The sequence below is a fragment of the Siphateles boraxobius genome, unplaced genomic scaffold (assembly GCF_051911475.1).
Source record: "Siphateles boraxobius isolate OS27281-9 unplaced genomic scaffold, OSU_SipBor_1 41, whole genome shotgun sequence".
NCBI classification, from domain to species: domain Eukaryota; kingdom Metazoa; phylum Chordata; class Actinopteri; order Cypriniformes; family Leuciscidae; genus Siphateles; species Siphateles boraxobius.
The window spans coordinates 21,150,548-21,164,574 of NW_027509042.1; the positions used below are offsets into that span (position 1 = coordinate 21,150,548).

The window sequence follows — 14,027 nt, forward strand, 5'->3', positions numbered from 1 at the left end:
ATGAGACCTCAATTAACAGAAGTAAATAATCCTTGTAATTACTTCATGGCCATACTCAGCTGGCATAAAACCTACTAAATGGACCGTTAAAACATAAAATGGGTATCTAATTGAAAAAAAAGAGGGCATATGAGACTGTGATGAGCTCTTCCTGTGATAAAAAAATAAATAAAAATCCATGATATTTACATCATACAAGAAATTGTAAATGATCAGATCAGGGCAAGCCATCAATTGTGTAATAACGTTTAAATGTTGTGACTTTTTTTAAGCTTATTCATTTAAATTTTAAGTTAATTCATTTAAATCTTAACAAAAAAAAATCTTAACAACATTATTGTTTTACTGTTTAGCTTTTCCTATAAATGAAAAACCTATAAATTGCAAGTTAAGTCTGACGCCACCACGTTCCAGTTACAGGAGGAGTGTTCCCTCAAAGACCACACAAGGGATTTCATAGATCTGGAATGCTCGATCACTACCCTGACTACTCGGTCTGATTCTTTTATCACACCAGCCTCAACGAGAAGTCCAAGGCACACCAGCCTCAATGAGAAGTCCAAGGCACCCCCCCCCCCCCCCCCCCCCCCCCCCCCCACACCATCTGCACTGCAGATGAAGATGTCCTCTGTAGCCCCAATGCGGACCCAGAGCCCAGTCAGCCATTCAACATGCCCATCATGGACGTTATGCAAGAGCCCACTGCAGACACAGAGCCCGGGACCTCCTCAATCCCAGTGCCAGAGCTGACACTTGAGCACAGGATCGTCCCAGAGCCTGAGCCTGAGCCTAACAGTTTGTCTGACCAGATGTGTGAGCTGGCAAAATTGTCCACACCAGTGGGTGTCGTCGTGGAGTTTGAAAGAATGGATTGGAGACCTGCCCATACTCCCACCGCTGAGGGTGAGCTGAGTCTGGCCTCTGTAAATTTATCTGAGAATTTAAAAGAGGACATTCCCCAAAGTCTTCCACCTGGTCCTGCCCAGCTCCAAGTCTCCTGCGTCTCTGCTAGACCCGTCCAGCTCCAAATCTCCTTCATCTGTGATGGTTCCACCCAGCTTCGGTCTTCCACCTCCTCTAACTAAGCCAGCCAGTTTCCTCAGCCATGTTAGACTCTCTCTTCAAAGATCTTTTAAACTTTCACTCATGGTAATTGTCTGCTATCGGTCTCGTGACGGTATTTAGCCATGGATGGAGTTTACCACTTCGCTGGCTCCATTCAGTCCCTCGTCTTCTCCTCTGTTATTTACACGCACAGATCTGCTTCATGCCTTCCAGTCTCCAGTTCCGGCTAGGCACGTGGATCCCGTCTCCACCTCAGACTGCCGAGCTTGTCACTCTACATCGGCGTGGCTCCGCCTTGACTCCTCCCTGCCTCGGCTCTACCTGGGACCTACGTCCTTACAGCTCCACCTTGGTCAATCGTTGCTATGCCTGCATCACAGACTTACAGGCCTTCAGCTGCACTGAAGGTCCAGAGGTCCAGAGGTCCAACCCCCCACCACCCCCACCCCTTTGGCTCCGTCAGGCTCCTCCTTCCCTCCGGATTAGCCTTGGTCCTTTGCCTCATTCCTCCGACACCCTGGTTAATAATCTCAGCCACTCATCACCACGGCTCTGCCTTGGCCAGCAGGACCTACAGGGTCGCCTGGTCTTCTCGGCTCCGCCTGAGTCTCCGACTTTCCTGGATCCACCACTGGTGGTCAGACAAATGACTCCACCCTGGCTCATCTCACTATCGGTTTCGCCATTCCTGGCTGTGCTCGGGGTCTTCAACTGTCTCCTCTATCCATCGTCTCCACCCTGGCTCCTCCCACTATCGGTTCCACAGTGGGCCTTCATCCTGGCCTTGCTCGGGGTCTTCAGCTGTCTCCTCTATCCATCGTCTCCGCCCAGGCACCTCCCTCCCTCCATCCACTCACCGTGGACTGTTATGCCTGCCCCTCCCTCTTTATGACACTTACCTTAAATGTGTAATGTGAATAAATAATGTTCAGTAACAGCCATTGTGATAATATGCTAATTTGAAACAAAATATTATTCTTTACAGCACGACTTAACGAGCGGATAGAAAATGATTCTCAAAAATTAACCTACCCTGAAAAAAAGTCACTAGAGCAAAAAAATTGGCAAATACCACCGGTCTTCCATACACTGTTAACTATTTTTATACATAACCTAAAAAATGCATTTTGTTTGATAACATCTAAATGAATGTGTGTCATTCAAGTCAAATATAGAATTTAATATGACTAAATTCACCTGAAACCAATTTTTAAAAGTCAGGTCAAACAGAAAAAGTTAAAAACAGGACATTCAATTTTTACAGTTTATATATATTTGCATGTTATAAAACGAAGAATAAATTTCAAACTAAGTTTTATTTCTGTTATTGAAGTACTGTTAGCCCCTAAAATCACTGATAAGTCATTGCAAGACAATAGAGAATAATAAGAGAAAAAAGATGTGCCTGTTCCCAATTTCTGTTCATTTTTAGGTCTTAGTTAAGATAATCATATACATCAGCAGTACCACTTCACCACGATCAAATGATGACAATAGAGAGAGAGGATTTGACACAATTCTCAGAGCCTGAGGAGGACTCTAAATTCAAAGCTTATGCAAATATGTTTGCGGAATTCAATCGAAGACTATTTTAGCTAGGGCAATTCACATGGAGATTGAGGATAAATATGTTTTCATTGTGCTCAGACAGTAATACATTAATTTCCCTTTATTATTTGTAAGAATCCCTGGCAATATCCTTCTGAAAGAAAATCAGGATGGAACAAAGTCTTTAATTTAGTTGGTGCCAGAAGGCAGAATAAGGATGAACCTTAAAGTTAAAACTTGCCTCCCAAAATTGTGCCTCTTTTCCCTGAAACGTGAACTTCATTAAACATATCATACCCTGTGCATTCATAAAATACAAAATGTAAACACAATATTGATTTGACACAAATGCAAAAGCCTGTTGCCAGACCTTGCTAATCCACCAACAATTCAGCAAGCAATGAATGTTTCAAATTTCTGTCCAACAACCAGGAAAGACCAGCAGCCAGCTGCAAAGTTGCCGGTAACATTGGAAGACATTCGTGGACACCAAACTTTCTTTTCTTTCTGATGTCTCTTTGTTCAATCTCTCTCTGTCTCCCTCTCTCACTTTTTTTTTGCTCTGATATTAACATTTAGCTTGTGGCAAGTGGAGCTAATGTGGATTGGTATTTTCATTATAAGTCACCCCAAAGCCATGCTCAGCTGTATCTGTGGTTTCCAAATTGAGCTGTAAATTTTGAGAGCATCTGACACCCGTGCCCCAGGCTTACATCAGAATACTAACAAGATGACGACAGCATTTCCGTCTCCGTAATTCGAGTCGCACCGTATATCAGGTCAAGCTAGAACAGCGTCCGCTAGAACACAGCAGAGAGTGGGACAATCAAGACATTACACTCTTTAAGTATCCCAGCCACACCAGAGAGAATAATGAATGAACCTATTTAGACTGGATTTACTGCCACTTTAAAACCTGATTGCTGCGAATTCAGAATAATTCATAAGACTTTTAGTGCCGTTTATCATGTAGCCTAGGCTGTTTCGATGTGAATGGATGCTTTATTTGTAGTTTATCAAATAAACTCCTCCTTATCTGCCAGTGTAATATGCAATATCAATGCATATATATCAGTTCTGCCTTTAATTAAGGGACATGTTACCACAGTAGCAAAATGTAATCTTCACTTCACCACAAAGCTTGGAACCATGTGAGAGGGGGTAAGATGGAGTTGAGAAGTATTTGGTGAGCAACAAGAAGAAGGGAATGTTACAAAACTCAAATTTACAAATTTCCTGTAGCTCAACTTCTAAGAAACACAACTGATTGTAAATTGCTGTCTAATAATGTCTGATATTATGTGTTTGACAGATATTTTTTTTCTCCAGAGTAGACAATTTTTTTATAATAATAATAATAATAATAATAATAGTTTCATTCAGCAAGGACAAATTAAATTGAAGAAAAAGTGACAGTAAAAATTTTTTTCTAAAGGACATTCCCCAAATAATAGTAAAATAATAGTATTATTTCATTTATTTGAGCACCAAATCAGCGTATTAGAATGATTTTTAATGATCATGTGATACTGAGGACTAATGGCTGCTGAAAATATAACGTTGACATTACAGGAATAAATCACATTTTAAAACAGTTCAAAGTTGATCAAAACCTTCTTCTGGGTTCTCAAAAACACAGATGGGCTGAACAAAAATCAACAGTAATGGGACCATGGACTACCAGTCTCCACCCAAACACCAAAGCCATGGCATCAAGGCATGGTTTAGTTAATGTCCTCTCTTAGCACATGTGAATGCCTACCAATTACAGTACACGGTCTACATTTCAACAAGCAGAGCGTTTATTTGCAGAGCCCCACACAGACCATGAACCTCTGTTTTTATGACTGAACTAATTTTGTGGTTTGTGCTATTTTGTATTTTTAGAAGACACCGGTTTGTTCAAAACACACAGAGACGGACAAGTACCAAGACACAAAAAGCACACAGACCATCAACTGAATTTCTTATTGTAATAATGATGTCAGAACTCCTTCTTTTTTAAGGCTCTTTCTCAAACCCTGCTAAGTTTTACTATTATTATTATTATTAAAGTTGCACATGTGTAATGAGGACCGGGAGTTCCACAATGCATCTGCACCAGCAACACTGTAGTGACAGACACTGGCTGGGTGCATACATTCACACAACTTGTATGAAAATACACTCATACACACACAAACACAAACATAGACACACACAGACTTCAGGTCCCTGCCTCTGGTCTGTCAGGTATGGTTACAGCTATAAAGGGCACATACTCCTGCTGAGAGAGAATTAAGAAGAGAGGAATGAAACTTAAACCTGTGCACATTGTTTGTGTGGGACAGACAGGATAAATCAGACAACATTATTGCTTTTTTTTTTTTTGCCAAATGCCCAGATAACCCTTTTAAAATGTAAAAGCACTGAACAAGACTGCTTAAATCAGCTTTTTTACTTCATACAGTGCAAATATACATATACATATGACATTACAATATATAGTACAAGATATAATTTTGTGCCATTTGAGAAGTAAATGTTATATTTTAAATTGTTATTTCACTAGTATTTGTACAAACTCAAATGTTGACTTGAGAAGCATCCTGTGAGATTTACCATCTGCTAGTGCAGCTTTCTAGACAGATCAAGAGGTCACCAACAGCATTTAGTAAAAGTACTTTGCTTGTGAAGGCCTCGTCTTCCTCTCACCATCATGCCTTTCATCTGCAGTTGTCAAAACATGCAGGGCAATAATGGCCGCGACGAACTGCTTTTCAGTAAACATTAGCAGCAGCTCAGAGTGCGGGACATGCCTGAACTGTCTGTTAAAACTGAGAGAAGGCCCCACGAACACCTGAGTGTGTCCGTGAGTGTGTGTTTTCATTTGTCTACATGACTGAGAGGTGGAAGGTGATGACATGGTGGAATGGACCAGAGGGCAGCACGCACAAAAACGTGCACACAAACACACACACACACACGGCCACTAGAAATTCCAGTCACAGTCATGTTACAAAATCACTCTGAGGTCGCTGAAACAAAGAATAGCCCTTGGGGTGTATGTGTGTATGTGTAGGTGTGTAGGTGTGTGTGTGTGTGTGTGTGTGTGTGTGTGTGTGTGTGTGTGTGTGTGTGTGTGTGTGTGTGTGTGTGTGTGTGTGTGTGTGTGTGTGTGTGTGTGTGTGTGTGTGTGTGTGTGTGTGTGTGTGTGTGTGTGTGTGTGTGTGTGTGTGTGTGTGTTTAATGGTTCTCGACCAAACCCACCAAAATCCTTCCTGCAATTAAAAAGTGCACCGCTCTGGCACCACAACTAATTTTCCCTCGGTTTCTACAGCTACAAACCAGTAGGGCAATTGTTATTAGTTCTCCATCGGTTTCAATTTGAATGCCTGAGAGCCAATTAAGGCTGCGGCTGATTGAATCCGCCCCAGGACCTTCCCATGCAGGAACCCAAATGAGTTCAGCCTGAGGTGGGGAGGAGTGGAGAGATGGAGGAAGAGGGGCACAGAGGTTAAATACGAGGAGTTAAACTAGCAAATCCCAAGCACACTGCAGTCAGGAACAATGGTTGGCTGCAGTGCTGATGCAAAAGTAAATCAACTATCCCAACTTATTCATTCAGTCCAGTAGCTTCGTTAGGCTCAGATTCCACCAGCAACCTTATGACCTTCTCCAGTCAGACTGCATCATACCGATGGAAGGTATTAGTCATACAAATAGCATCAGACTGCTTAATTAGCCAGTGCAATGCACTTGAATGGAAAGAAATTACATTATTTTGCTTTCTTCTTGCACTTTAGTTCTCTTTTGATTTCAATTTTTCAGTTTTATAGCTACTCTTAATGTTTTCAAAGGTAAGCATCTCAATTATACTACCTCTTTTGTTGCTAAATTCAATGGCAGCATCACATGTATGCTTAAAGTGAAGACAATCCCATAATGCACTGCGACAAAGCAAAATTTCATTAATTGCCAAAAAATATCTATACAAATATTTCAACAAACAAATATGAACTATTTTCCTAAAAAATGGGTCAGTAAGATTTATTAATTTATTTATTGAAAAAATAATACTTCTCTTCAGCAAGGATGAATTAACTTCATGAGAAGAAATATAGTAAAGACATTTATAATTGTATGAAAGTTTTTTTTTTTAAATAATAGCTTTTCTTTTAAATCTGTCTATTAATCAAAACAATGCATAACAATTTAAGCAGCACAACGGTCTTCAACATTGACAATAATAAGAATTGTTACTTGAAAACCAAATCAGTATATTAGATTGATTTCTGAATGATCATGTGACAAGACTGGAGTAATGTTTATCTTTGTCATTACAGGAATAAATTACATTTTAAAATATATTCAAATAATAAAAAAAATTATTTTAAATTGTAATAATATTTACATTTTTTTTTTTTTTTATCATTAATAGTATTTGAACAAATAAATGCCACCTGGGATAGTATGAGACTTTTGCATAAAGAACAGCATAAAAACTTTTGAACTGTAGTGTATTTGAGTGTGCTCAGTTCACTAAACTGAGTTCACTAAATATTAGAACACAGCTAATAAAACAAAAACAGACAGTATAGCAAGAAGTCCTTGCTAAGAATGTCTGAAGTTCAGCGCGTGACATATCCTCACATCAGTCATGATATTGGAAGAGAAGTGTATGGATGTATTGGACAGAATCATTGTACAAACATCACACACTGCTTTTAGGTAAATGACGAGGCAAGCAGCTACTGGTCTCATCCACATCACAGGATAAGCTGCTTTTCATCTGAATTGAAGTAATGATTAGCATTTTTCCCCCCAAAGTGGTGGAGACGAGAGAAAAGCGTGCTCACTTTTAAGGAGACACTTGAAAGACAGAGGGAGGGAAAAGTTTTTAAGGGTTTCAGTGGATAAGAACTAGAGGAATTAACCCTAAAGAGAGTTTTAGAAGAAGACCTGGAGATTTATGCCTTGCGTTGAAGAGGATGAGTTTAGGTGTCAACCTCATAGGTATTCAACCTATTCAAAAACAGCTGCCAAGATGATTAAGACACAGTCCTGAGGAACATCAAAAGCGTGTATCGAGCTGACAGTGAATATTATAAAGTTGCTAAAGCGATAATCAAACAGCAGACACTTGATAAAGTGACTTCATTATCATTTGATATATATAAAATATAAAATAACACTAGAAAATGCTTCCTTTATCAGTATTTGTCAGTAATCAATCAATCAATCATTTAAACCTAAACGTCATTTAAATAAAAATGATTCCTAGTGAAATTAAGGCTTATGTTCAGAGAATATATCTTGAGCAAATTATAAATCTTTTTCTAATTTTTAAGCATAAATGCATATAAGAAAACTTCTGTATATAAAAAAGGTGACTATTTCTCTGGTTTTATCTTGCAAATTTATTTCTCACAATTGTGACTTTATATCTTAATTTATGACTGTCACAATGTGACTATTTCCTATTTGTTTATAATCCAAAATTTCCTGTTAAGTTTTAAATGTTTTAAATAATTAAATGTATTATTATTTCAAAGGAATGTATACAATTTGAAGACTTTTTACAAATTTGTTCTGCAAAACAAGACAAAAACTAATTTTACTAATATTCTTCTTGCTGTAAATACAAGCAGATAAACTTACAGAAGACCTAAGAAGCAACCACTTCTGTCTGGCCAAAGTGCAAGTCTATGACAGCTAAGGAGAAGCATTTCCCCTCCTTCTCGAGTGGACTCCAATCAATGGGAGCAGAGACCGCTTCAGTAGCCCCTGCCCTCCTTTCTCTTATAATTACACCCCTCTGGATTCACGTAGTACCAGCTAGCCCAGTGCTATTTGCGGTAATTAGTCCAGAATGTAAGCTGTCAACATGCAAACCAACCCAAACCCACCACTCTTCCTCCTGCCAACTCCCTCCTCCCTTCAACACAACAACACACACCTTACCTTAGCTGCTGGAGAACATTAACTTTCTTTCCTCCTTCTTTCTCTCTCTCTCTCCTCGTCTCTCCTTCGGCTACTCATGTCAAATCTAGGTCTCTCCGAACAAAATCTTAATAATTAACTGGCAAATTTTAACATGATTGCTTGTGACACACCTACTCTGGTAATTATTGCTTTGAGGCCATTTGCTAATGAAATTAATGCATTCGTTGCCCTAACAAATTAGCATAACTCATGCAAATGGCCCACATTTTAGACCCACTTGCTAAGATGGAAAAAGACAGGGGGGGGGGGGGGGGGGGGGGATATAAGGAAAAGCAGTGTCAACAAAATGCAGTGAAATTAAATTGCACATGCATGCAATGAAGAAATTACATTAGCAGAATTGCAAGCGGTTATTTTTTCTATAGCCATAATGGCTAAAAGCTCTTCATTTTAACCACCGGTGAGCACAGTAATGCAATGCTCTAAGATAGCAGCTTATGAGCATATGATTATCATTATCATCATTACAGTCATTGCTGATCTAAATGCGAATCTTTCCAAGAGCAAATATTAAATGACCGCCATAATACAGACATTAAAAGGTTATTAGACTGATGCATTAAGTGATCTGAGAGCGGGCGCCGCGGAAACTCCATCAGTGAGTGAGAAGGAAGCTGTCTCCTCTGCACTGACGCTGTCTTGTCACAGAGCTACTGTATGTCAGCCCACCATGATTTTTAACACACTGACTGGCATTATTAATATTTGATGACATTACCCCAAACTGGACACAAAATGAGGGATGTATTTTTGAGTGTATTTCTTTTGTTCTGGTATGTGGGTCAGGTTTTTTCCTGCATTGTAGCAACCTGATGTCCCCAAAAGTATAGTACACAATAAAATATCATGTGGGGACCAACCTGTTTCAGTCAAGTCACCTTTGTTTTTATAGTGCTTTAAATAATACAGATTGTTTCAAAACAGCTTTACAGTGATAAACTGCAAAATAATGATTCAATGATGAAAACAGAGTTCAATTTGGCTGTAAAGCAGCTCTCAAAAGAAAAAAAAGTGTTCACTGTGCAGCTGAAGTCAGTTCAGTGTTGATTTAGTTACGAAGATCAATTGTTAAATACGGTAAATTAATCTATAAAGCAGTTCTGCAAAAAAATATGTAATCGTCCAGCTCAGTTCAGTTCCCTTTCAGTCGAGAACGTCAGACGTAGTCGACGGTCGACTGAATTGGGATCTCGCTAGAGAGCCTGTCTTCTTCGAGTACTATTGAACGAGCCAATGTAATTGGCGTGCGTGATTCGCATCACACACTCCGCCCCCGCGGCGCGGGTATAAATACGGAAGTGGATGCACGCACTAGTTGCCTTTCGCTTCGGAGCCGATCGTTTGATGTCTCTGAGAGTGCTGTTGTCTACAACGAGCGAGTGTGTCGGTGTTCTTCAGGAAGACTCTCCCAGTGCTGGTGTTCTACAGCGCGAGTGCAGCGGTGATCGCGAGCTTTGAGCTCTCAACTGCTGTTTTAACAGCAACAAATTTCTAAATGTTTGTGTGTGTTGATGGCTGGTTAGAGGGCGGAAAAGTGAGTGCTTCACTGTTTCAGTTCTCTGTTCAGTGTTGCCGCGGTCATTCCCCTGTGTGCTCCGGCACTGGTGACGGTCCTATTTTCTGAAAGAGCAACACGGGTGCGTTTGCGTCTTTTTCAAGATGTCATTCCGCCCGTGCGTTTCTGGGTGCGGTCGTTCCCTGTCTCTCTCTGATGGTCACAACTGTTGTGTCACGTGTTTGGCTTACAGCACGCTGAGACAGCTTTTGTGGACAGCTCATGTTTTCACTGTGGGAACATGACTGTCGCAGTGTTGAGGGCGAGACTCGCCTTCATTCGCGGAGAGCGAGTCCCCATTACCATGCCCCACCCTCGGGTGCTGTGTGGGATGGGTGACCGGAGGATAGTGTTGGATGTCCCGCCCGGTAACCATTCCCTGTGGACTCCTCACTCCTCCCTTCCACTGCAACCACTGGAGCCTCCTGTGTTGTCTGCTGGTCCTTCTGTAATGGGTGGGCCAGCGGTTTCACTCGGGGCTCCCCTGGAGGACAGGACGCCGATTGCAGCATCGGAGGGTGAGCTGACTTCTAGAGATGATGACTCGGCTGCATTGTCTCCCTCCGGGAGTTCAATGTTGCCCGAGCCGGATCCAGAATTATCAGCTATGCTGAAACGGGCCGCCGAGGCTGCCGGGCTCGAGTGGAACCTCCACCGTGTCCCGTTCAGTCTCGGTTGGAATCTGGAGTTTGGTATCTTGGGGCGGGCCGCGCTGGTTCTCAGCTCGCCGCCCCAGTGCCTTTCTTTCCCGAAATGCATGGAGAGCTTATCAGGTGGTGAACAGCATCTTTCTCTGCCAGAAACTGCCTGAATAGCTTTTCCCCCTCATTACCCTTGATGGAGGAACGGTGAAGGGTTGCGAGGTGTCCCTCCATTGGAGCGGTCTGTCGACACAGGTGCACCTGTGTCCGGCGGCCGCTGCCTTTTGGGGGGATCCTCGTCTCCCCCCTAAGGCCTGTGAGTTTCGTCTGTTCCGACGGGCAGAACTTACAAAGCCTGTGGGCAAGCCCCTTCCTCTTGCGTGCCATGGCGTTGCTGCAGGCTAGGGCACCCATGGCATGCACGAGGGTAATCCAGACCGTGCGCTCATAGGTGAGCACCGCACTGCATCCGACCTCACCCTCCGGGGTACGGGTGTCGTAGCGTGCGTGATCGGTCTGGCGATGTCCACCTTGGTGGTCCAGTAGCGCCTTCGTTGGCTCAGCCTGGTTGGTATGGCGGATGCGGACAAGGTTCGGTTCCTGGTCTCCCCAATTTCCCAGGTTGGGCTGGTCGGCGACGCGGTGGAGAACTGCATCAAACAGTTCTCTGCCGCTCAAGCGCAGACGGAGGTCATCCGGCACATCCTGCCCCGGTGGCCAGCTGCTGCCTCCACCCGCCGCCGGTGGCAGCTCCTCCGCCTGCTCGTCGCCGTGGACGTTCCCCGGCCGCCGCTCCTGCTGGCCCTCCGCAGCAGCCTCTACCCAGGCCTCAGCATGGAGCCGGCCGCAGTAGAGACGCCCAGTCCGCTCCAGGCGCTGCCAAGCCAGGTGGCAAGCGACAGCGAAAGCATTCCGGAGCGGGCCGCCCAGGAATGGATGAGATGCTCTTGGAGTGGCACGATCACTCCCTCCCCCCGGGTGAGGGCCGGGTGGAGCCTTTGTTTGTGTGTGTGTCTGTTCCGCCGCTGGCTCCCTAAAAAAAAAAAAAAAAAAAAAAAAAAAGCGGAGCAAGCGGTACCCACACTTCAAAGAGAGAGCAATTTCATCTGTTCCTGGGTCCCAAGAGGGCCAGTCTGGCGGGTGTGACCCTGTATAGCCTTACACCCCTCAGCTCCCCCTTGGTCGCCAGCAGGCAGCTTGGTGCGTTCGAGGACCCGGTCATCCGCCTTCTCACGCGCCCCCTGCCGCTTGTGGAGACAGGTAAGTGTTGCACAGCACACTAACACCACTCTCTCTACTTTGCTGCCCCACCTCAGGCTCGGCTACCCCGCTCAGGTCAGTGATAGTCATCACATTAGGTGTTGAGCAGACGTGCTCCTGAAAATTCAGTGATATTCATCACACCGAGTGTTGAGCAGTGCTCCTGACTTGTGCGTGCTTATCTTATCCTGCTGGCGAAGGATTTGATATAGCCGCTCCTCCAGCCGGTACGAAGGCCAGTTGTAAACTCGTTCTTCGTGCTACTAGGTGGTGGGTCGTGACCATCTTGGCCCAAGATTGGTCTGCAGCTTTGACCTGAAGGACATGTGCTTCAGATCTCTACCTCCCGCACCGCAGGCCATCCTGTGTGTTGCGTCTAAGGGTGGAGTATCAGTACAGTGTCCTTCCCCTCGAGTGCGTTGGGTCTTCAGGTCAACTGGAAGAGAGGAATCTCGCCCACGGGCTGAGTATCTCTTTTTTAGTTTTGGAGAGGTACTCGGTCCAACATGTCTCTCCAATGAGAATGTGTTCAGCTGGTGTTGAAGTGAGAAAGGGTCCCACTGAAAGAACTTTCAGAGGCTCCTGGGGTATATGGTAGTCGCAGCCTTTGGCTTCCTCCAAATGTGACCGCTTCAGCGCTAGCTTCACGATCGAGTCCCGAGGTGACCGTGGCAGAGCAGCTCACCCTGTGTGACTATAGTTCATCCCGGTCTGCTGCCAAACCCTCTTCAACAGAGGGGCCATGTACAAAGGGCGTGTTTTAACGGGGGCCTGGGCGACCCCCGACTACACGGGCATTCGTGCCTCGAGTTGTTAGACATTGCGACCGTTGCGCAAGCTTCCCCTGCATGTCACAAACTCACCCGTCACCTCCTCCTTGGAGTCAGACGCTTCTGAGGGCGCCTTGTTCCACTCCTCCCGCTTACTCAATCGTGCCGCCATCGAGCCTCACGACAGTTATAGCCAGGGCAAGTGGAGACTCCATCCCCTGGGTCCGGCTGGGTCATGACCATTCCGGGGCCGCTCAGTTGCCCCCCCGGTTTTATTTTTCCGCCAGTGTTTGGGTAAACCGAGCGGACTACCCTTGGACAAACACTGGGTCTCAGCTGCCCCAGGGGCCCGCAGAACTGCGTTTAACCCCAGTGAGCCTTCTAAAAGTGACTGCGACTCATGGTCGCCTTGCGCCTGCTCAAGTCAGTGAAATCATCACTCTTCATGTTGAGCAGAATTGCTCCTGAAACTCAGTGAAGTTCATCGCACTCAGGTGTTGAGCAGCAATGCTCCTGTAGCTCTGTGAGTTCATCACAGGTAGCTCAGTGAATTCGTCACACGCAGTGCTGAGCAGAAATGCTCCTGGTGCTCAGTGAAGTTCTTCGCACTCAAGTGTTGAGCAGAAATGCTCCTGCAGCTCAGTGAGTTTATCACACTCAGGTGTTGAGCAGTAATGCTCCTGAAGCTCAGTGAACTTTTCACACTCAAGTGCTGAGCAGAAATGCTCCTGTCGCTCAGTGAAGTTCTTTGCACTCAAGTGTTGAGCAGAAATGCTCCTGAAGCTCGGTGAGTTTATCACACTCAGGTGTTGAGCAGGAATGCTCCTGAAGCTCAGTGAACTTGTCACACCCAAGTGCTGAGCAGAAAATGCTCCTGAAGCCCAGTGATCTTCACATGTTGTGTTGAGCAATGCTCCTGTCTTTTGCGCCCGTCGCTTGCACCTACGTGCCAAGTCAGGAGAGGAACAGGTCTTCATAGTTGCCCCTTATTGGCCCAACTAGACCTGGTTCCCTTCAACAGCCTTCCTGACTTCCCCTAAAATCTCTTTCGGGGACAGGGCATGATGGCACACGCGTTCTTCCCCCGGAGATTCCGGGCGGTCTTACATCTGAACGCGGAGGTTCAGGTGGCTATCACAGGAACATGTGATAGTTACCATCACTTCTGCGAGCGACCCCTAGAATTGGGTAGCGTGCTTACGC

The 14,027-nt window shown here is 44.4% G+C and overlaps 1 protein-coding gene across 1 annotated transcript in view; it reads right to left on the bottom strand.

Annotated features, from left to right (window-relative positions):
• Positions 1-14,027, bottom strand: part of LOC143706699 (uncharacterized) — a 170,363-nt gene that overhangs the window by 115,202 nt on the left and 41,134 nt on the right. The gene's annotated exons all lie outside the window — the stretch shown is intronic.